This window comes from Nicotiana tabacum, chromosome 22, assembly GCF_000715075.1.
Source record: "Nicotiana tabacum cultivar K326 chromosome 22, ASM71507v2, whole genome shotgun sequence".
In the NCBI taxonomy this organism is placed as follows: Eukaryota; Viridiplantae; Streptophyta; class Magnoliopsida; order Solanales; family Solanaceae; genus Nicotiana; species Nicotiana tabacum.
Window position 1 is genome coordinate 217,141,266 of NC_134101.1, and position 24,587 is coordinate 217,165,852.

Sequence of the window (24,587 nt, forward strand, 5' to 3'; positions counted from 1 at the left end):
GTCTGCAGAAGTTCATCAAGGAAGATGTTCCTGTTCTGCCTGATGAAACTCCAGAGAATGAACACTTTCTCGTGATTGAGGCGTGGAAGCATTCTGATTTTATGTGCAAGAATTATGTTCTTAGCGGACTGGAGGATGATTTGTATAATGTCTACAGTGGCGTGGAGATGTCAAAAGAATTGTGGACTGTGCTTGAAAAGAAATACAAAACTGAAGATGCCGGGTTGAAGTATCATACGGGTAAGTCTATAGAGTTGGCGAAGATTCTCCAGAAGAGGAGGGTCAACATAGCGTGTGTCCAGGAGACAAGGTGGGTAGGGTCGAGTGCGAGGGATGCAGACGGGTATAAACTTTGGTACTCAGGAGTCGAGAGAGGTAAGAAAGGAGTAGGTATCTTGGTGGATAGGGAACTTAGAGAGTCTGTGGTCGAAGTTAGACGAGTGAATGATAGATTGATGGTTATTAAGTTGGTGGTTGGAGAGTACACCCTGAACGTCATTAGCGCCTATGTGCCGCATGCGGGCCTATCTGAAGAGGTTAAACAACGCTTCTGGGAGGGGATATATGAGATTGTGCGCCAGGTCCCGCCTGCCGAGAAGCTATTCATAGGAGGGGATTTCAATGGTCATATTGGGGCAAGCGCAGGTGGTTATGGCGAGGTGCATGGAGGATTTGGCTTTGGGGAGAGGAACGGAGGAGGTACCACGCTGTTGGACTTTGCTAAGGCTTTTGGGTTGGTGATTGCGATCTCTAGATTTCCGAAGAGGAGGGAGCATTTGGTTACTTTTCAAAATGGGGTAGCGAAGACTCAGATTGACTATCTTCTCCTCAGTAGGTGTGACAGCGGTTTGTGTAAGGATTGCAAGGTGATTCCGAGCGAGGCACTCGCGACTCAACATAGACTCTTGGTGATAGACGGTGGTATTAGGTTATCGAGGATCACCGAGAATCAGGTGGGGAGCCTTGACTAAGGATAAAGCCCAAGAGTTGGAGTGTCGGTTGTTGACTATGGGAGCTTGGAGGAGCAGTGGGGACGCAAATACTATGTGGTCAGCAACATCAGAATGTATAAGGGCGTCTGCGAGAGAGGTGTTAGGGGTCTCGACTGGTGTATCTGGTAGGCATAAAGGTGACTGGTGGTGGAATGAAGTGGTCCAAGGTAAAGTGGAAGCGAAGAAGGCGACATACCTGAAGTTAGTGGGGAGCATAGGTGAGGATGAGAGGCGAGTGTGCATGGAGAGATATAAGGTAGCTAGGAAAGAAGCTAAACTGTCGGTCACAGAGGCGAAGACTGCAGCTTATAGCCGTATGTACGAGGAACTGGGGGAAAAGGGCGGGGAGAAGAAGTTATTTCGGCTGTCCAAGTTGAGAGAGAGGAAGGCTCGAGATTTGGACCAAGTGAGATGCATCAAGGACGAGGATGGTAGGATACTGGTGGAAGATGCCCAGATTAAGAGGAGATGGCAAACTTACTTCCACAGACTTCTGAATGAAAAAGGGGATCAGGATATTGTGCTAGGCGAATTGGAGCATTCCGTGAGTCACCGGGACTTCGGGCACTGCAGGCGTATCAAGGTTGAGGAGGTTGTGGGGGCTATGCATAGGATGAGTAGGGGAAGAGCAACCGGACCAGACGAGATTCCAGTGGAATTTTGGAAGGGTGTAGGGAGAGCGGTTTAGAGTGGTTGACTGGGTTGTTTAATGTTATTTTCAAGGCAAAGAGGATGTCAGATGAGTGGAGGTGGAGTACGGTGGTCCCATTATACAAGAACAAAGGTGATATCTAGAGTTGTAATAATTATAGGGGTATCAAATTACTGAGTCATACCATGAAATTATGGGAGAGGGTCGTTGAAGCAAGGGTGAGGATGACAGTGTCTATATCAGACAACCAGTTCGGGTTCATGCCGGGTCGTTTAACTACAGAAGCTATACACCTTGTTATGAGGTTGGTGGAATTGTACAGAGAGAGAAAGAAGGATCTGCACATGGTGTTTATTGACTTGGAGAAAGCGTATGACAAGGTTCCTAAAGAAGTTTTATGGAGATGCTTGGAGGCAAAAGGTGTGCCGATTCCCTATATTACGGGGATTAGGGACATGTATGATGGGGCTAAGACTCGGGTTAGGATGGTAGGAGGCGACTCTGAGCACTTTCCGGTTGAAATGGGGTTACACCAAGGCTCTGCTCTCAGTCCATTCTTATTCGCCCAGGTGATGGATGCGTTAACAAACAATATACAGGGGGAGGTGCCATGGTGCATGCTATTTGCCGATGACATAGTTTTGATCGATGAGTCACGAACCGGTGTTAATGAGAGACTGGAAGTTTGGAGACATACTCTTGAGTATAAAGGTTTCAAGCTGAGTAGAACGAAGATAGAATACTTGGAGTGTATTTTCAGCACTGAGCCGGGGGAAGTGGGCGTGGATGTAAGGCTTGAATCACAGGTTATCCCAAGTAGAGGAAGCTTCAAGTACCTTGGGTCAGTTATCCATGGGGTAGGGGAGATTGATAAAGATGTCGCACACCGTATTCAGGTAGGATGGACGAAGTGGAGGTTAGCATCCGGAGTTTTGTGTGACAAAAGAGTGCCAACAACACTCAAAGGTAAGTTCTATAAAGCGGTGGTTAGACCGGCCATGATGTATGGGACAGAGTGTTGGCCTGTTAATATCTCACATATCCAAAAGATGAGTAGCTGAAATGAGAATGTTGAGGTGGATGTGCGGGCACACCAGGATGGACAAGATTAGAAATGATGATATTCGGGAGAAGGTGCACGTGGCTCCCATTGATGACAAGATGCGAGAAGCGCGGCTCAGATGGTTCGGGCATGTAATGAGGAGAAGCCCAGATGCTCCAGTGAGGAGGTGTGAGCGGATGGTTGTGGAGGGCACGGAAGAGGTAGAGGGCGGCCTAAGAAGTATTGGGGAGAAGTGATCAGGCAGGATATGGCGAGACTTCAGATTTTCGAGGACATGACACTTGATAGAAATTTGTGGAGGTCGAGTATTACAGTTGTAGGCTAGGAGCTAGTTGAGTCTTGCGTTACTTTGTTCCATTGTGAGCCTAGTCTGGTAAGGTTTTAATCGAAAATTACTAGGGGCATTGTCATGTCTTAATATTTTCTCTTTTCGGTGCTAGATCTATTTACTAGCCATCATTTCTGTCTTGTATTTTTCTTATGAATTTTAGGTTCCTATTTTTCCTATGATATCTATGGTGAAACTAATATTCTCCCCTTTTGTTTTTCTGGTTTTTCTTATTATCTTGAGCCGATGGTCTTTCGAAAACAGCCTCTCTACCCCTTTGGGGTAGAGGTAAGGTCTGCGTACATACTACCCTCCCCAGACCCCACTTGTGGGATTTTCCTGGGTTGTTGTTGTTGTTGTTGTTGTTGTTGTTTCTTTTATGATATGTTTAGGTAGAGTTTGAATAATCTTTTGAGTTGAAGTAAAAGAAAAATATCCTTGAAACTAAAATTGAAAAAGAGCAAATTATGCATTTATGAGACCAGGGTTATTGGGATAAATTCAAAAATAGCCAGATTTATAAGTGATCGTTCAAAAATAGTCCAGGTTTAAAAGTAATCGAAATTTAGCCACTTTTCATGTAAAGATAAATCTGAACGAAAACACTATTTAAAATCTAAAAAATTACTCCAGCATAATATACTGGAGTTCCATTATATTATGTTGGGGTTTTAAGTATATTAAATGCTTAAAAGAGGGTGAATGGGAAATGGAGAGAAATAAAATTTTTAAGTGAAATTTTAAGTTTCCTCCCTTGATGAAGGAACATTGTCCCATATTGGAAGAGGAAGAGGTTTTTTTATGGGTATATAAGCAATTGCTCTTCTTCTAGCTCTTAAAGAGTTGAGAAGAAGGCAAGCCTCGCGCCGTCGTCGTCGTCGCTCGGCTCGGCTTCGGCTTCGGATTTGGTCAAATAATTGATTGATTAATTTTTTGGACCAAATTTATTTGTTAATAGTAAAATATTAACGTAAATGTTATTAAATATCCATTTTAATAATAGAATATTAATATTAAAATAAATATTAATATTAAATCCAATCAGTTTTCCATTTTTTAATTGTGTAACTTAAAATTAAACTTCCCTTTTCAATTCCCGATTTGTTATTGCATAAATTAGTAATTTATGTTATGGCATTTATGCAATGGGCGTTTTGCATAAACAACCATTCTGAAGAGTTGCACCTCTTCAGTTTCCAGCCCAACTTTGGCTATAACTACAAGTCCATTCTCTCAGAATTTCCATACGATTTTCTGAGTTTCCCCTCCTTCTGCATACTTTTAACATCAAACAAAGCAACAGTAAGTGTGATTTGCTACTGAACTTTATGTTCGCTGAAACATTGGGGTTTGACGTACTACTACACCAGTGTGTAATTCGTTCTATCCTGGGAGGAAATAATCCATAACCTTGAGTACTAGGAGGGGATTAAATTCCTTAAGGAAACACTGTGAATTCAGTGAATTCGGATTAACTTTTGTTTCTTTACATTTTCTATTTATACGTTGCTCTGTTTTTCCAAAATTAGTTTACAAATACAGATTACTAACAAGCTTAAAGAATTTAATTTGTATTCTGTATTTGTGTTATATTCACTATTTTGGAGTTTAAAACCTTTGTGATTTTTTACTCTATTGGAGATCAAAATCTACATGATTTTAACATTTGTTTGTGTCATTCTTATACAGAAATGACTAATGATAACGGGAACCAGGCTATTCCAATGGTGACTGCCGATGCATCAACAAGTCGAACACCATCGTTGGCACCGACGGAGAAACCCGAAAAATTTTCCGAGTTAGATTCAAGGGGTGGCAGCAGAAGATGTTCTTCTACTTGACTACTTTAAGTCTGCAGAAGTTCATCAAGGAAGATGTTCCTGTTCTGCCTGATGAAACTCCAGAGAATGAACACTTTCTCGTGATTGAGGCGTGGAAGCATTCTGATTTTATGTGCAAGAATTATGTTCTTAGCGGACTGGAGGATGATTTGTATAATGTCTACAGTGGCGTGGAGATGTCAAAAGAATTGTGGACTGTGCTTGAAAATAAATACAAAACTGAAGATGCCGGGTTGAAGAAATTCGTTGCCGCCAAGTTTTTGGACTACAAAATGGTAGATAGCGAGTCTGTTATTACCTAAGTCCAGGAATTGCAAGTGATTATTCACGATCTCCTTGCTGAAGGTATAAATCAAATTAATACTGATGTTGAAAGTAGTAATCTTAGTATTTACTAACAGAATTTTCATTGAAGATCTTGTCATCAATAAATCATTCCAAGTAGCAGCGATGATTGAGAAGCTGCCTCCTTTGTTGAAGGACTTCAAAAACTACTTGAAAACACAAATGCAAGGAGATGTCCCTTGAAGATCTCATTGTTCGATTGAGAATCGAAGAGGAAAACAAAGCTGCTAAAAAGAGAGGCCATAGAAACTCAACAATAATGGGAGCAAACATTGTTGAGGATACTTCTCAAAATAAGAGAAAGAGGAAGCAGGCTTCTGGACCAAAAAGCAACCCCAGCAAGAAGCGGTTCAACGAAAATTGCTACAACTGTGGGAAAGCTAGGCATAAATCTACGGAATGTCGTGCTCCGAAGAAAGACAAGAAGAAGGGTCACGCAAACATGGTTGAAAAATATGAAGATGTTGATGAATTGTGTGCCATGCTTTCTGAATGCAACCTGGTGGGAAATCCTAAGGAGTGGTGGATTGATTCTGAAGCCACTCGCCATGTTTGTGCTGTTAGGGAAGCCTTTGAAACATATGCTCCTGTTGGACCCGAAGAGACTCTTTCTATGGGAAATGCTGCAACCGTCAATATTAAAGGATGTGGGAAGATCTTTCTGAAGATGACTTCTGGCAAGGTGGTGACTTTGAACAACGTCCTTCATGTTCCCGAGATTAAGAAGAATTTAGTCTCTGCTGGACTTCTTGTTAAGAATGGTTTTAAATGTGTTTTTGTTTCCAATAAAGTTGTAATAAGTAAGAACAAAATGTTTGTCTGAAAAGGTTATCTCACTGAGGGCCTTTTCAAACTGAATGTAATGGTTGTTGAGAATAATAATAAAATTTCAGCTTTGTCTTACTTACTTGAGTCAAATAAATTATGGCATATACGTTTGGGTCATGTCAATTATAAAACCTTGCGAAAAATAATTAACTTGGAAGTATTTCCAAAGTTTGAATGCGACAAATCAAAATATCAAATATGTGTGGAATCTAAGTATGTTAAAAATTCTTATAAGTCAATTGAAAGGAATTCAGATCCTTTAGACTTAATTCATACAAATATTTGCGATATGAAGTCAATACCATCTCGCATTGGAAAGAAGTATTTCATAACTTTTATTGACGATAGTACTCGATATTGCTATGTTTACTTACTCAATAGTAAATATGAAACAATAGACGTATTCAAGCAATACAAAAATAAAGTTAAAATGCACTTAACAAGAAAATGAAAATGATAAGAAGTGATAGGGGTGGTGAATATGAATCTCCTTTTGAACAAATATGTTTAGAATATGGAATTATTCATCAAACAACGACCCATTACACTCCCCAATCCAATGGGATTGCGGAAAGAAAGAATCATTCATTAAAGGAGATGATGAACGCATTATTGATAAGTTCTGGTTTGCCACAGAACTTGTGGGGGGAAACCATTCTTACGGCTAACCGAATACTAAATCGAGTACCCCATAGCAAAACACAATCCATTCCATATGAAAAATGGAAAGGAAGAAAGCCCAACTTGAATTATTTTAAAGTGTAGGGGTGTTTGGCAAAAGTGCAAGTTCCTAAACGCAAAAGGGTAAAAATAGTACCGAAAAACGTTGATTGTATTTTCATAGGATATGCGACCAATAGTAAAGCATATCGATTTCTGGTTCATAAATCAGAAAATCCCGACATTAATAATAATACAGTTATAGAATCAGATAATGCTGAGTTCTTTGAAAATATATATCCGTATAAAAAGGAATGTGAGTCGATTGGTGAAGGATATAAATGACCTCGGGAAGAAACAAAAGAAAGTACATTTAATCAGGAGGATCCAAGACGTAGTAAACGTCAAAGAACGTCTACTTCATTTGGACCAGATTTTTGACTTTCTTGTTAGAAAATGAGCCTCGAACATTTAAAGAAGCTATGTCTTCTTTGGAATCATTGTTTTGGAAAGAGACAGTCAATAGTGAAATAGAATCTATATTGAACAACCATACATGGGAATTGGTTGATCTTCCTCCTGGAAATAAACCGTTGGGTTCTAATTGGATCTTTAAGAGTAAAATGAAAGATGATGACACTATTGACAAATATAAGGCAAGACTTGTGGTCAAAGGGTATAGACAACGAGAAGGTCTTGACTATTTTGATACATACTCTCCAGTTACAATAATTACGTCCATACGAACGTTAGTAGCGTTAGCTGCAGTTTATGATCTTGAAATTCATCAAATGGATGTTAAGACAACCTTCTTAAATGGAGAGTTGGAGGAATAAATCTACATGGAACAACCTGAAGGGTTTGTGGTTCCAGGTAAAGAAAAGAAGGTATGTAGACTTGTTAAATCCCTTTACGGACTAAAACAAATACCCAAACAATGGCATGTGAAATTTGATCAAACAATGTTATCAAATGGTTTTAAGATATATGAATGTGTAAATGTGTGTACATTAAAAATATTTCAAATCACATAGTCGTTGTTTGCTTATAGGTGGACGATATGCTAATAATGAGTAATGACATTGCCAACATAAATGCTACTAAGTGTATGCTAACTAGCAAGTTTTATATGAAGGACTTGGAAGTTGCTGATTTAATTCTGGGGATTAAGATCCATAGACTCCTCAAGGTCTGGCATTGTCACAATTTGATTGTATTAAGGCAATACTTGAAAAATTCAAGCACTTAGGCTTTAAAGTTACAAAGACTCCAATTGACATGAATCTTGCATTAGCAAAGAACAAAGGCCAAATCATATCACAATTGGATTATGCTTAAGTGTTGGGATGCCTAATGTACATCATGAATTGTACACGACTAGATATAGCTTGTGCTATAAGTAAGTTGAGTCAATACACGAGCAATCCAGGTCAATCTCATTGGATGGCAATGAAACGAGTTTTGGGATATTTAGAACATAACCAGGGCTTTGCTTTGCACTACAATAAATATCCTGCGGTGATTGAGGGATACTGTGATGCAAATTGGATCACCGGTTCTGTTGATTCGAAGTCCACAAGTGGATATGTATTCACTATTGGTGGAGGAGCGGTATCTTGAAAGTCGTCCAAACAAACTTGTATTGCCCGCACTATAATAGAGGCTGAGTTCATAGCCTTAGATAAAGCCGGTGAAGAAGATGAATGACTCCGGAATTTCTTAGAAAACATTCACCGTTGGCATTGTGAGCACGTGATTTTTGCCCTACGAGAACTACTCCCAGAAAATTCAAAATAAAATAATTTTGTATTGTTTGCAATTGTTGTGAATTTTGTGTTATTTTTTGTATTGTTTGCATTCGTTCGTGCCTGTTTATTTGTTAAATTAAGAATAAAATACCAAAAAATATGGCATTTGCATTTAGAATTTGATTTTACATTTGTTTAGTTAATCAAGAAAATTGTTGTTTTGTCAAAAATGAAAAATCACAAAAAATAATGTACTTTGCATTTTTTAGCATTTAAGGTCTAGTTGTGTGATTTTATTTTTAATTGGTACTTAATCATGTTTGATAATTATTATTAAGAGCTAATTAGTATTTTAATAAGTTAATTTGGTTTATAATTTAACTTAGAATTTTAGTTTTAACAATTAGAAAATAAAAGGAAAAGAAAAAAAAGAGAAGAAGTAGAAACAAATGGAAAATAAGAGAAAGTTGGACTGGTCCAGTTTTGAATTAAATCAACCAGGCCCAAACCAAAATAACCCCTTACAGCCCAGTCCAAATACCCTTTTACCTGGTCCAATCCAACCAGCATTGGAGACGGGTGGAACGACGCCATTCGGGCATGAAGAATCTGGGCCGTTGATCTCACTTGATCGAACGGACCAGATCACCCTTTTCATAACCCGTTTTTGACCCATTCTCTATACCCGTTTTAACCCGACCCCAACACTAAACCAAACGACACCGTATTTTTTTAGCTCCTTGATCCTAGCCGTTGATCTTAATTGATCTAACGGTCGGGATTAAATCCCTCACATCGTATATATTCCTAAATCCTACCCAGCCCCCCCAAACCAAACCCCATCCTCCCTCGTCTCTAACAGCTCAGAGACGAGCTCGTCTCTAACAACCTTCCCCCACCGTGCTCCTCCTACCGGAAATCACCTCACGGCGGTTCCTGTGGTCCAATGACCCCCATCTTCATACCCCTGAACCACCACGCCCTTCTCTTTCCAAATCCACCATCCATTGTCCTCGAATCATCACCGTCTGCTTCGAATATCAGATTGAAGAATCAGTCGAAAACTCTAGTTCGTCCAATGACCCCCAAATTAACACCCCTAGAACATCTAACCACCCCCAATCCAAATCCAGTACCTGTTTGCTTCGAATCATCCTCAAACTTCTCGAATCTTCATTTGAAGATTCGAGCAAAACCTGGACCTATCCCAATCCGCCCTGAACTCACACCCTGGCACCCCCTGACCTCCCTCATGCCCGAAACACACTTGGTTCCGTTCGAATCTTGATAGAACCATTCGAACCCCAAAATCGAACCAAGAACCTTATAAAGACCAAACCTGGGTTTTATCCGAAATTAAAGGAATTTGGACATCTAATCGACCTTAGTCGAAGTGTTCTCCATTGAGAACACTCGATTAAGGTCCGTTCGACCTTAAAAAGCTCGAGTTAAGAGTTCGACATGGGTTTGTCTAGTTTCTGTTTTGTTAAGGTATTTTTTCTCTTTTCTTTCTTGTTCTATTTTTGTTACGGATAATTGTGTTTTAGTTTAATTATAATCCAGTTTTTGTTCACTGCTTCTTCTTCTTCTTCGATCAGACCTTTTTATTTGGTCGAGTCTGCTTCTGTTCATGGTCGAATATATGTTATAAGCCATGTAATTTGTTAGTTTATAAGTTCCATGTATTTGTCAATACCACTCGAATCACTGGTTGGTCTATTTATTCTGATTGTTTGTTGTTAACTGCTAAATGTTATAGCCTGTTTAATACATTTAATACGTATCGTTGATTAGTCCGGCAGGTTTGAGTGTTATTTTAACATGATAGTAGTTTAATTTTGGTTTTGATTTCATGGTTCATTCTAGTCTGTTTCCCCTCCTGCTTTGTTTCTGTCCTAAATGTAGTGTTGAAATGAGCCTGTTGGTATAGTTGAACTTAGAACTGAACCTGTGGGTATATTCAGTTCGTCACATTGTTTTGAATTGCTTGGTCATTTGAAATGTTTTGAATTACTTGGTCAGTCGAACTGCTTCGTCACGACTGTTATTTTGGTTGTCACCTGAACCTGCAGTGTCATGCCCTGTAAGGGTGTTCTGAGTCATTAAAAGCCTTGGCCTTTATTTTGTTGCTAATTGATTCAAGCTTAATCAATTGATGAATCGAATCCTACTGTTTAGGGTCTGAAATGAATCTGACATTGGTTTGAATTTAGTGTTGGTATGATAATGTCAACTAGATAGTAGTGAGTCATAAGGTTGTATTCAGAACTTAGGAGAATTGTTTATAGCTGCAATTTCAGGGACTCTAGGAGGGTATTTTGGGATTTAAAAGGTTTAAGTTGAATGGTCTGACAACAGGGTACTAAAGTGCCAATAAACTAATGAATTGTTTAGTAATAGTGGGGAACAAGGCTTAATGGCATGGGAAGTTGATTAAATAAGTTAACTCACCCATAACCTTTGATTAAAACAAAAGAACAAGACTTAGTAGTGGCTGTCAGGGAATATCATGGGCAAAAATACTCTCTTAATTAGTTTGAGTGCTCCTAAGAGCTGGCAGGGTCAGTGTTTGGTTATAAATAGAGTCATTTAAGACAGTTTTAGGGGGATTATCCTAAAAAGTCTGAAGAGAGACCCGGAGAGAGGAAAAGTCAATCTGAGAGAACATTTGTCAGTCTTGAATCAGTTCTAAGAGAGAGTTTAAGAGAAAGGATACTGTTCCATTGAGTTCTAGGCAGAATTTAGATTCCAAGCACTGGTTCTTGCCCCTTTTGATTGTTGAATCTATTTGGCAGTCTATTGATTCTGTTTCTGAACTTATCCGAGTTCAGTTTGTTCTGTTTTGGGTGTCTGTATTGCTGTTGGTTGACAAACTCATTCTGGGTTGTGGTTGAGTATTATTCTGCTTTTAAAACTGGTTTTTGGAGCTGTTCTGAATCCCATTGTTGCTGTATTGTTTGCTGCTTACCTGTTGCTGACTTCTCCTTCTTCTTGTCCTATTTTCCAATCCAGGTACATGTTGAATCTCCACATCATGTAGAGTTTGGTTGAAATAAAATGAAATGGAAACCTAACTTCATTGGAAAACTTCAGTAGCTACTATATCTTCTTAATAATTGAATGTAATGGTTTGAATTGTAATTAGGACTGTTTGTTTAAGTAATTTGGAATGGCTGAATCTACAGCTTGTAATAAACCGCCTTTGAACTGCTTCGAACCAATTCAAATTCGTGACTATCTAACTGCAATTCAGTACAATGGTTGTATGTGTAGTTTAGTGTTCATTTATGTTTAAAAAGAAAAGTCGGAAACAGTTGGATTTGAAATCGAGTTTGATGTCTAGTTGAGCATGTATTGTATTGCAGTAACTCATATCATGCAGATTAGTTCTTAATATATAGGTGTTAACTAGCGTTGGTAGAAGTGTATGACCAATAGTTTAATCCTTGAAGGCTTGATATGCAATCTTGTTGTCGAACTCAAAGCTACCTCTTAATTTGCTCTTTCACCTTTAGTAAAAACGGACTAGTAGTTAAAATAATCTATTCTTCAAACCATGTTCTGTTCATTTGAATAAAAGGACGCAGTAATTTCGATGGGTACTTGATTTGATTCAACTGAAGCTGCGTCGGTCTAGTGGTCAGCCTAATTCCAGGCCATCTGAGCTTTAGCGCTTTAACGATTGGCACGGGTTTTACCTTATTTGTATACTCGCATTGGGACGGCTTTTAGTTGTGCCAATTCACATTTTTCGGGCTTATCCTTGAACCCTGAGACATATGTGGTTTACAATTATTGTTTTAGGCCCTTGACAAAATCGATTAGGATTTTTCCTTATTTTTAGAGACAAATTAATTAGAAAATCTTAGTTCACTTTAGGATGAACCTAATAATGAGTGAGACGAGCCTCGACAAACAAAAAAAATGCACAAGCTGCGGGGACCTCTATACGTGTTGGTAAAATTACTTAGACTTCGGGATGGTCCGTATAACAAAATTTCACGGCCTTACCCAAAATAATGATACGCTAGTCGCTTTAGGGGCGCCTTTAATAATTTACTTTCTTAAACTCGGGTGCACACTTATGTGACCCAAATCCAAATCTCAACGGAGTCGAGATGTGTCAAAAACCACGGGTATATTGATGTGACGTGGTTCGAGATGCGTTCTCACGACGTTGCAATTCTCGTTGAAAAAAATAACAATAATAAAAGCGGTAAAAAGTTTAAATTTGCACATAGGTTCAATATGAATTAAAATCAGATAAATAAGCCGAATATGACAGTTGAGCGACCGTGCTAGAACCACGGAACTCGGGAATGACTAACACCTTCTCCCGGGTTAACAGAATTCCTTACCCGGATTTCTGGTTCGCGGACTGTAATACAGAGTTAATCTTTTCCTCGATTCGGGATTCAACCGGTGTCTTGGTACACCATAAATCTTCCCAAGTGGCGACTCTGAATTAAATAATAAATCCCATTTCGATTATCCTTTAATTGGAAAAACTCCATTTCCGTCCCTTCACGGGGGTGTAGGTAAAAAGGAGGTATGACAGCTCTGGCGACTCTGCTGGGGAGATTAACCCAGAATCTCTGGTTCAGGGTTCAAGAATTCGAGCTTAGATAAATTGTTATATTTGATTTTATGTGATTTTTACATGATTGGACCTAATGTGCTAAATGATGCTTTTACCGCTTTGATATTATCTGAACTGTATATAAACTATGCTGAAACCCTTCTCTTCTTACCTCCGGGGATGTTGCTTACTGGTTGAGACTCCCTATTCTGTTAGTGTCATACCCTGAAATAAGAAAGAGGCCGGACAAGTTACAAAGCCGGACGTTCCCGCGGGTCCCCGGTATGTAGCCCCCTCCTCGACTCGAGTTGTCCGCTCGGGTACACAGTCTAGAACAAATACCTAGGTTATAAACCTAGAATAACTCAGCTTCATGCCGGATCCCTAGTATGAATGTTTGTTTGCATCACGTGCATTTGACTTTGGAGGCTCAACACAGGGGTTGGGTCTGTCTAGGGCAGGTGTACCAAAATGACAAAGGACCATCCTGATGCATCTTACTTGCTACTTGTGGATTTGTTTGCCTCAGACTTGCATGTTGACCGGCTTTTGAATACTTTGAGGAAAGAGAAATAAAGGTAGTTAATCGCCTGTTTTGAAAAAAATCAATGGCCAAATAGCGTTGAAACTCTGTCGAATTTTTGAGAAAAAAAAGGGTCTTGTTTATGAAAAGTGGTTTTATTTGTCATTGAAAGAGTCTTGTTTTCAAAAGAAGTTTGTTTTATTTACCCGAACTACGCCGGTTTGATTCTCACAAGGTGCGGGATACATAGGCAACCCTCATCGGGTCCAACCTCCCCTTTTACAAAAATAGCCAAAAAATGTCAAATTTTAATTGTCAACATAAATAAGTCGGGTGATGCCATTTTTGTCAAGAATAACCGAATGTTCCCGAAAGGGATGCCGGAAGGCTGACTTTGCATAAACGGTCACTTTTAGTTATTTTTGAATTTTTGACCGGTTGACTCACCCAACTTTAAAATCTTCGTTCCCGAAGTGCTGAAAAACCGTGTGCGGAGCCGGATCTTTCTTTTAATTTGTGAAAAATTAAAAAAATAGCCAATTGGTTGAGTCAAATAAATTTTATTTTTTGCTCAAATCACCTTAATAAATGTGCAGGATGAGCACGATGCAAAATGAACCTTTTTCAATAATGACTAAAATCCCTTTCAAGTTGCGACTATGGTGGGATGATTTAGGTAGTGAAGGGCAAGATGAGGTCAAGAAATATCTAAAAGGTCTTACGGGTTTGTTGGAAATCCAGTCTCGGGAGGATATCATAAGAGCTTTGGTCACCTGCTGGGACCCGGCACACAATGTCTTCCACTTCTCCAATTTCGAACTCACTCCGACTTTGGAGGAAATAGCCGGGTACATCGGAAATGCTGAAGTTTCGTTGAGGCAAAAATACCTGGTTGCTCCAAGAGCTGTCACTGTGCATCAGTTTTTAGATTCGTTAAAGATACCTAGGACGGTCCATAACCCAGATTTGGCCGCAGGTTTTTGTAATCCGTGCTTCATATACGACAGATACGGTCATATCGGAGGATTCAACAACCCGGGTAACAATTTATGCAGCGCGTCAGAAATGGGACAAGCATAGACGAGTGGCTTTTATGATAACCTTTTTGGGCCTTTTGGTATTTCCAAGGAAAGACGGAAACATTGATCTGAAAATAGTCGGGGTCGTCAGTACCTTGCTCATTCAAGATAAAAGCACTCTTGTGCCTATGATAGTATCTGATATCTTCCGAGCTCTCACAGCCTGCAAAGCCAGAGGGAACTTTTTCGAGGGGTGTAACTTGTTGATACAAATATGGTTGACCGAGCATCTATGCCACCGTTACCAACTCTTGAGTTATGGTTCCTCGAAGAAAACTTGCATAAGAGTTCTGCACAAGAATCACGGGGGTCAGTCTACCCGAGGGAGTTACGGCGTGGACATCATTCTTTCAGACCCTCACTGCCAGCCAAATATAGTAAACACTAGAATGGTTGCCCGTTGACGAGGTCATCCATATGCCGACAGCTAGGACCCACTTTCTATTGATGGGGCTCAAGAGCATTCAGCCTTACGCGCCATATCGGGTTTTGAGACAACTCAGGAGATGCCAAACAGTGCCACAGGAGGAAGATCTTAGTGCTCAAGTAATTGAGATTAGCCCTGACGGACAGTTCCCTGAAGCAAGAGTCCGTTAGATCTAGAGTGAATGCCAATGTTTAAAAGCAGATACTTGCGTGCAGGATCAGGCCAAAGGCGAAGTGGCGCCAGGATACCTTGCTTGGTATATGAGAGAACTTGAGCACGAGAGGCCGGCTAAAAGACCCTATCTCTAGGAGTTCGTCCAGGCGTCGCAAGAACAGTGGGATTGGTTGGCTAAAGAAGAGTGTTACAGGGCAAAAATAGGCAAGCTGAGGCAACAGATTAGAGACCTGGAATTTGAAAATAGTCTGCAAGTTGATGCCGACCGGGGAGAAAAGAGCAAATTGGCCCAAGAAAACGAGGCGTTGAAAGCCCAAATCCGACAGATGAGGAGAGATGCTGACAAACAACAAAGGAGTCGGTCGGATGAATGGTTAATAAAAGGGTTAAAAAAGGAAATTGGTGAGTGCCGGGATGATTTGAAGAAATCTGAGGATACCATAGCACAACTCCAGGCACAATGGGCAAAGAGAACAAAAGAGCGCACACAGTACTTACAACAGGTAAGGAAAGATCATGAAAGGACCATTGTCAGTCTAAAAAGGAAGGCGACCACCCTAGAGAGCGAGGCGGCTAAACAAGCCAAGGCTTTTGAAATCGAGAGTAAACACTGCTATAATCTAATGGCCTCGATGGAAGATGAAATACCAGTTACGGAAACAACATCTGCATGATTCTCGGGTTTTGAAGGCTAGAGGGGATCACATAGAACGCCTACTCATAGAGAAAGACCAAACCAGGAACAAGATTTTGACTATTGCTCATGCTATTACCACGAAATGTCGGGAGTGTGAAAACATGACCCGCACTACCTTCTTCTCGGCGGTGATGATATTTGTGAAGCAGATCATGTATGAATTGGGACAGCTGGAAAGTAACTTTACACCTAAACCCGCGGTGAGGCCGAATGACGCCCCGCGTGTGCCAAAATTCAAAACTCTGAAACATTCATAGTTCGAGTCTGTATTTTCCTTGTCTTCAGAGTCTGTTATCCGTCGAAATTTGTATTTCCCTTTTTGGCATAAGGTCTGTAGTCTGTATCAAGTCCATCAATTTCCTTTCAAAAATGTTTTGCCTTGTAATAAAACGTTTTGCTAGTAAAGGTTGAAAAATCCAAAAATGGTGTCTTTATTTTCTGCACTTGTGGCAGAACTACGCCCGGTCTGATTCATGCGGGGACATAATATGTAGGCAATCCACATAAGATTCGACCACCACTAAAAAAGAAAAAAAAGGGCAAAGTAAATAAAAGAAAGGAAAATAAAGAAATAAAAAGAGGGATAAAGAAAGTTTCGGAAACACTTAAACAAGGCAAGCCGGAATGACGCATGCGGTCGAAGCAAAGACATGTTAGAAATGGTTAAACTGCCTAGGAACATTGCAGTCCCCAACATGAAATTGCAATATGTGTTAAACTCTAACGCTAATAAGTTTGTTGCCCTATCCAGAGATTTCGAACCAGTTAGTTTGTTAGAACGTTCTGGCAGATTACCATTACCAAACAAGATCCAAAGGGCCCGTACTAAAAAGCATGACTAGTTCAGACCAAAGTGTCGAGGATGAAAGGACGGAGAATCAAATGCTGAAGGAGGAAATGGATAAGATGAGACAGGAGATGAAAGAAATGCAGCTGGCTTTAGCTAGGGTACAAAAAGTGCCTAACCCTCCCGTTATTCCCACTCTCCCACCAGGACACACGCCGGAATACCCTCCCCCTGTCCCTTCGACAAGCTTCCCCAGTCACCAATACTATCAGGGAATAAATGCCTATGATCCCCAAGCTTCACAACCTAATCAGAACCCTCTTCTACCAAATGCTGCTGTTTTCGTGGCACCCCCACCAACCACGCTGCAAAAATCATCCAGCGAGCCGTTGTTTCAGGCTCACGATAACCAATATTACCCCCCTGAACCAACCTTCAAAGCACCCGAGCCTCATACTTATAATACTCACTTTGAGATACCGGTAGAGACTGAAAAACCGGCTAAGAGCCCAGAGCAAGACGAAGTGCTTCGAAAGTTTAAAAGCCTGGAGTAGTCCTTCAGGAATATCCATGGGTTAGGCAACCAAGTCAGTGTGTCCTACAAAGATCTATGCCCATTCCCCTACATTCAATTGCTGGCAGGGTTCAAGATGCCAAAGTTTGATCTATACGAGGGGCACGGTGATCCAATGGCACATCTGCGTGGTTTTTGCAGCAAGATGAGAAGAGCAAGTGGTAAAGATGAGCTGCTAATAGCTTACTTTGGTCAAAGTCTAAGTGGGTCTACACTGGAATGGTACACAAGACAGGATCCGAGCAGGTGGTACACCTGGGATGATCTAGCACAAGCATTCGCAGGTCACTTCCAGTATAACCTTGAGATCGTCCCTGACTGTCTCACATTGCTGAAACTTGAGAAGAAGCCGGGAGAGAGCTTTAGAGAATTTGGATTCTGGTGGAGAGAACAGGCAGCAAGAGTTGATCCTCCGATGAGAGAGGGGGAAATGGTGGACTACTTTCAACAGACTCTAGAGCCAACTTACTTCGGTCACTTGGTGACGTCAGTTGGCAAATCTTTCAACGAAGTAGTAAAAATGGGTGGTATGATTGAAGAGAGACTTAAGTCCAACAAAATCTTGAGCTATTCGGCGATTAAAGCAACCACCCAGGCCATCCAGAGCGGCACAGGAGGTGCGCTCGGAAAGAAGAAAAGGGAAGATGTCACAACAGTCGAGGCAGGTACTTGGTCCAGATCCAGAGGTCCCCCCCCCACTACCAACCTAGACCCCATCACTCAAATTACCCACACATTCCATACGGCCCTCCATAGCCCTACTACCCACCACAAGAGCCATACTTCTCTGTCCATCACGCCCAAACTTACACCCAGCCTCCGGCTTGCCCGCAATGGCGTGCGCTGGCTCCCCAGAATACATATCCACCCCCACAAAATACATATCCACCTCTACAAAACACATATCCACCACCAAGGGCCTAAAGGAATCCTTCGGGACCAGGCTTCCGTGGGAATCAGACCTTCAGGAATGAAAGGGTGCAGAGGCAGAGAACATTCACTCCGCTGGGAGAAACTTATACTACTTTGTTCCACAAATTGAGGTAGTTAGGCCTATTGAGTCTTGTGGAGCCCAAATTGCCAAATCCCCTTCCCAAAAATCTGGACCACTCGGTAAGCTGTGAATATTGTTCGGGGGCTCCCGGTCATGATACTGAGAAGTGTTGGAAATTGAAGACTGTCGTACAAGATCTCATTGACACAAATAGGATCGAGGTCCAGGAGCCAGAGGCACCTAACATAAATCATAACCCGTTGCCGGCACACCATGAAGCCCACATGATCGAACTAGTGCACGAAGGAGGGAATCTTAAGAAGCCCTCACAAACAGTAATGATAATCCGTGCCAGTCCAGAAGAAAAGTTGATAAGTGGAAAAGCGGTAGTACAGTCGGAAAGGGTAGAAGGCAAGCCAGTGGTGGTGAAATGGAAGAGTTCGTCTGATGTTGCCAAGAATCCAGAGCCGGTCAAAGTAATGGTGCAAGGATATCAAGCAAGCCAGTAGCCGTGAAGGGGGCATGCATAGGTCCAGTTGTTATCAGGCCAGTAATGCAGTTGCCGATAATCAGCGAGAAAGCTGTGCCATGGAGCTACAGTCAGGTAATGGTAATGCATAAGGGGAAGGAAGTTGTGGAAGAAATATGTGAGGCACATGGGTTAACTTGTTCGGGAAGGTGTTTTGCTCCCGCAGAGTTAAGAAGGGCCAATCCCGTAGCGACAAAGAATCCAGTTACCAAGGAAGAGGCGGAAGAATTTTTAAAGAAAATGAAGGCACAAGATTACTCCATTGTGGAGCAGTTGAGGGAGACCCCGGCACAGATCTCATTGTTGTCATTGTTGATCCATTCAGATGAGCATCGCCAGGTATTGATGAAAATTCTGAATGAAGCCCATGTTCCGGATAAGATCTCTGTGAACCATCTGGAGAAAATAGCAGACAAGATTTTCGAGGTCAACAGGGTCACTTTTTCAGACGATGAGTTGCCCGTGGAGGGTACAGAACATAATAGAGCCCTTTATTTGACTGTGAAGTATGAAGACTCGGTAGTCACTAGCGTACTGATTGATAATGGGTCCAGTGCCAATATCTGTCCTTTGGCCACATTGAACAAACTGAAGGTCGATGGTGACAGGATTCACAAGAACAACATCTATGTTCGAGGGTTTGATGGTAGTGGTACAGACACAGTGGGTGACATTATACTTGAATTAACAATTGGTCTAGTCGAGTTCACCATGGATTTTCAAGTGTTAGACGTGGCAGTGTCATATAATCTTCTGTTGGGGCGACCCTGGATCCACGCCGCCAAAGCAATGCCTTCTACATTGCATCAGATGGTCAAATTCGAGTGGGATAGGCAAGAGATTGTAGTACATGGGGAAGACAATACAAGCGCCCTAAGTGATGCCATCGTACCCTTCATAGAGACTGACGATGACAAGGGGCCTTGGGTTTACCAGATTTTCGATACGATTTCAGTGGACAAAGTTCCTGAAGGTGAAATCATCCGACTTCCCAAAATAGCAGCTTCAACTGTCATGGTTGCCTCAGAGATGTTGAAGAACGGGTTTGTGCCAGGCAAATGTTTAGGGGCTGATCTTCAGGGTATTGTTCAGCCGGTTTCTTTGCCCTAAAATCTAGATACCTTTGGGTTGGGGTTCAAGCCTACAGCGGCGGATGTGAGACATGCCCGCAATTTGAAGAAAAGAGTTTGGGTTCTTCCCAAGCCAGTTCCGCACCTATCCAGATCATTTGTCAGAGCAGGTATCAGAAAGTTGTCGGTCCCGAAAGTTCTCGGATCACTGATTGGCCTAGATGGAGATTTGAATGAGGGCTTTGAAAGGCTGTTCGCCGATGTCAACATGGTAGAAGATGGAGAAGGGTCCAGTAAGTTAGATGTACAGTTTGTCGGGCCTAGGGCAAATATCAACAATTGGATGGCTACTCCCCTTCCTACCCCGAGGGAGTCTTGGTAGTGGGCTCTGATTTTTCTTTCTTGTCTTTTTGGATTATTCCAGAGTTGTAATCCAGTTTTATTTTGTATTCGGCAAAGTGTGAAACTCTGTTATCCCGTATTTTAATAAAGTGAAAGCTTTTTCTTCTTATTTTGTTTTAACTTTGTTTACTTCTTTTCTCTTTCTGAACAGTTCTCTTTATATTGGTTCTAATGACATGGCATGCACAACGGATCTTCAACCCAGTGTAAAAAATCAATCTGACTCCGAACTAATTGTAAAATAGGTCGATTATGATGATGAATCGGAATACGATGAGAATGAAGCCTTCGAAGATATAAACAGAGAGTTAAGCCAGTTTGAAGAGAAATACAAGCCCAACTTAAATGACACAGAAGCCATCAACTTAGGGGATGCAGTTGATATCAGAGAAACTAAAATAAGCATCCACATTGCACCGAATATCAGGGAAGAACTAATCAAAGCACTTATTGAATTCAAAGACGTTTTTGCATGGTCGTATGATGACATGCCGGGGTTAAGCACGGATTTAGTGGTTCACAAATTGCCCATTAACCCGGCATGCCCTCTTGTCAAGCAGAAATTGAGGAAGTTTAAATCAGATATGAGTGTGAAGATTAAAGAGGAAGTAACCAAGCAGCTGCAAGCAAAGGTTATTCGGGTCACTCGATATCCTGATTGGTTGGCTAATGTGGTGGCAATGCCGAAGAAAGATGGGAAGATCAGGGTGTGTGTCGATTACCGCAATCTGAACAGGGCAAGACCAAAAGATAACTTTCCATTACCCAACATCCATATCTTGATCGATAATTGTGCCGGACGTGAGATCAGATCTCTTGTGGATTGCTATGCTGGGTATCATTAGATTCTGATGGACGAAGAAGATGCGGAAAAGACGGCTTTCATTACACTGTGGGGGACTTATTGCTACCGGGTAATGCCATTTGGTTTGAAGAATGCTGGGGCAACGTACATGAGAGCAATGACTACTGTGTTTCATGACATGATACACAAAGATATTGAGGTATACGTGGACGATGTGATCATAAAATCCAAGCATCAGGAAGACCACGTAGCAGACCTAAGGAAGTTTTTCCAAAGACTTCGAAGGTACAATATAAGCTCAACCCGGCGTATTCCATCTGGAAAGCTGTTGGGATTCATCGTCAGTCGGCGAGGCATTGAGTTGGACCCGTCAAAGATCAAATCCATCCAAGATTTGCCACTGCCAAAGAACAAGACAGAAGTAATGAGTCTGTTGGGAAGGTTGAATTATATCAGCAGGTTTATTGCTCAACTCACAGCAACTCGTGAACCCATTTTTCGGCTACTAAAGAAAGATGCTGCGGTAGAATGGACGGTAGAATGTCAGGAAGCATTTGACCAAATCAAAGGATATTTATCAAATCCACCTGTGTTGGTTCCACCTGAGCCGGGAAGACCATTAATTCTTTATCTAACGGTCCTGGAGAATTCGTTTGGCTGCGTACTGGGGCAACACGACATTACAAGAAGGAAGGAGCAAGCCATATATTATCTCAGCAAGAAGTTTACAGGCTATGAGGTTAAGTACACTCAACTCGAGAAGACATGTTGCGCCCTAACTTGGGTGGCCCAAAAATTGAAGCATTATCTGTCATCATATACTACTTATCTCATTTCACGCTTGGATCTACTGAAGTATATTTTTCAGAAGCCTATGCCCACATGAGGATTGGCAAAATGGCAGATATTACTCACAGAATTCGACATCGTCTATGTGACGAGGACGGCCATGAAGGCCCAAGCATTGGCTGATCACTTGGCCGAGAATCCTGTTGATGAAGAATACGAGCCCTTGAGGACGTATTTTCCTGATGAAGAAGTGATGCATGTAGATGAGTTGGAATTATCTGAGGAACCAGGTTGGAAGCTCTTCTTTGATGGAGCCGCAAATGCGAAAGGAGTTGGAATAGGAGCGGTACTTATTTCTAAAACAGGACATCATTATCCTGTTACGGCACAGCTACGTTTCTATTGTACTAATAACATGGCTGAATATGAGGCATGCATTTTAGGTTTACGGTTAGCTGTAGACATGGATGTCCAGGACATCCTGGTCTTGGGAGACTCGGACCTCCTGGTGCATCAGATTCAGTGTGAATGGGAAACAAGGGATTTGAAGCTCATACCATATCGACAATTTTTGCACGATCTGAGCAAGTGATTTCGATCACTAGAGTTCAGACACATCACAAGAGTTCATAATGAGGTTGCCGATGCTTTGGCCACCTTAGCATCGATGTTGCACCACCCAGACAAAATTCATGTTGACTCGTTGCATATCCAGGTTCGTGATCAGCATGCTTATTGCAACATGATAGAGGAAGAAATGGATGGCGAGCCATGGTTTTATGATGTCAAGGAATACCTCAGGATGGGGATATACCCGGAACAAGCCACCGGAGATCAAAAGTGAGCCATTCGGCGATTGGCAAATGGATTTTCCTCAGTGGGGGAATGTTGTACAAAAGAACACCAGATTTGGGATTACTGAGATGTATAGATGCTAGTCAAGCCACGACAGTTATGACAGAGGTACATGCTGGAGTTTGTGGGCCACATATGAGCGGATATGTATTGGCGAAGAAGATTCTTCGAGCAGGGTACTATTGGCTCACTATGGAGCGTGATTGTATCAGCTTCGTGCGGAAATGCCATCAGTGTCAGATACATGGAGATCTGATTCATTCTCCACCGACTGAATTGCATACAATGCCAACACCATGGTCATTTGTCGCCTGGGGCATAGATATCATTGGACCCATTGAGCCAGCAGCATCCAACGGGCATAAATTCATTCTGGTGACCATCGATTATTTCACTAAGTGGGTTGAAGCTAAAACTTTCAAGTCGGTAACCAAGAAGGCAGTGGTAGATTTTGTTCATGCCCATATCATCTGTAGATTTGGAATCCCAAAGGTGATCATCACGGATAATGGTGCTAATCTTAACAGCAATTTGATGAAAGAGGTATGTCAACAGTTTAGGATCACACACCGTCATTCCACCCCATATCGTCCCAAGGCGAATGGCGCGGTTGAGGAAGCCCACAAGAACATAAAGAAGATATTGAGGAAGATGGTAGAAGGGTCCAGGCAATGGCACGAAAAGTTGCCATTTGCATTATTGGGATATCGCACTACTGTCCGCACTTCACTAGGTACAACTCCTTATTTATTGGTATACGGAACTGAAGCAGTAATACTGGCGGAAGTTGAAATTCCATCCCTTCGGATTGTCGCTGAGGCTGGGATTGATGATGATGAATGGGTCAAAGCCCGATTGGAGCAGTTGAGCCTGATTGATGAAAAGAGATTGGCAGCAGTATGTCATGGCCAGTTGTATCAGAAGAGGATGGCAAGAGCATATAATAAGAAGGTGCGTCCCAGGAAATTTGAAGTAGGACAGCAGGTGCTGAAACGAATCTTGCCACATCAGGCCGAAGCAAAGGGCAAGTTCGCCCCGAATTGGCAAGGGTCGTTTATTGTGACCAGAGTGTTATCCAATGGCGCTTTATGTTTAACAGATATCGAAGGGAAATGCGTAGACATGGCTATCAATTCTGACGCAGTTAAGAGATATTATGTATGATTTCTTTTGATTGTAATTGTTGTCTATTTGTACTTGGCATTTATCGGAGAATGAAATGACGGAGACAATTCTTTCTTCTATCCAAACACTTTAACCTTTGCTTCCCCTTTTGAGACTTATTTATTCTTTCCTACCCCTCTTTTGGAATCAGTAATGAAAATGAAAGAAAAAAAGAAGAGAAAATAATGATAATAAAGACAAAAGAAAAGTCACAAGAAAAAAAAGGAATTGAGAACTACGTTTGACCTGATTCCTCAAAGAAGGATACGTAGGCGCCTCACGGCTCGGTCATAGTGTAACAAAAAAAAATCACCAAGCAAGAAAAACTGTGGCAGAAGTTGTGTTTATAATTTTGGGAAAGAAAGTTGATTCCAAGAGTTGTAATGTTTTACCCATCAAAATTATTTTGGACCTTTTACCCTTTTTCTTTTAGCCATACACAAAAACCCATATTGATGTCCAAAAAAGACCTCCCGATCAGTTTCCGAGAAGTGCCAAGTCATGCAAACGGAAGTCGAGAATAACACTCTGATCCCCAGCAGAGAAGAGGATCATAAGCTGGAAATGAATTGGTAGCCAAAAGAATCCCCAGCAGAGAGAGTCATATAGGTAACACTCCGATCCCCAGCTGGAAAAAATAAAATAAAATGAGAGAGTCTTATTGGTGAAAACTTCCACATGC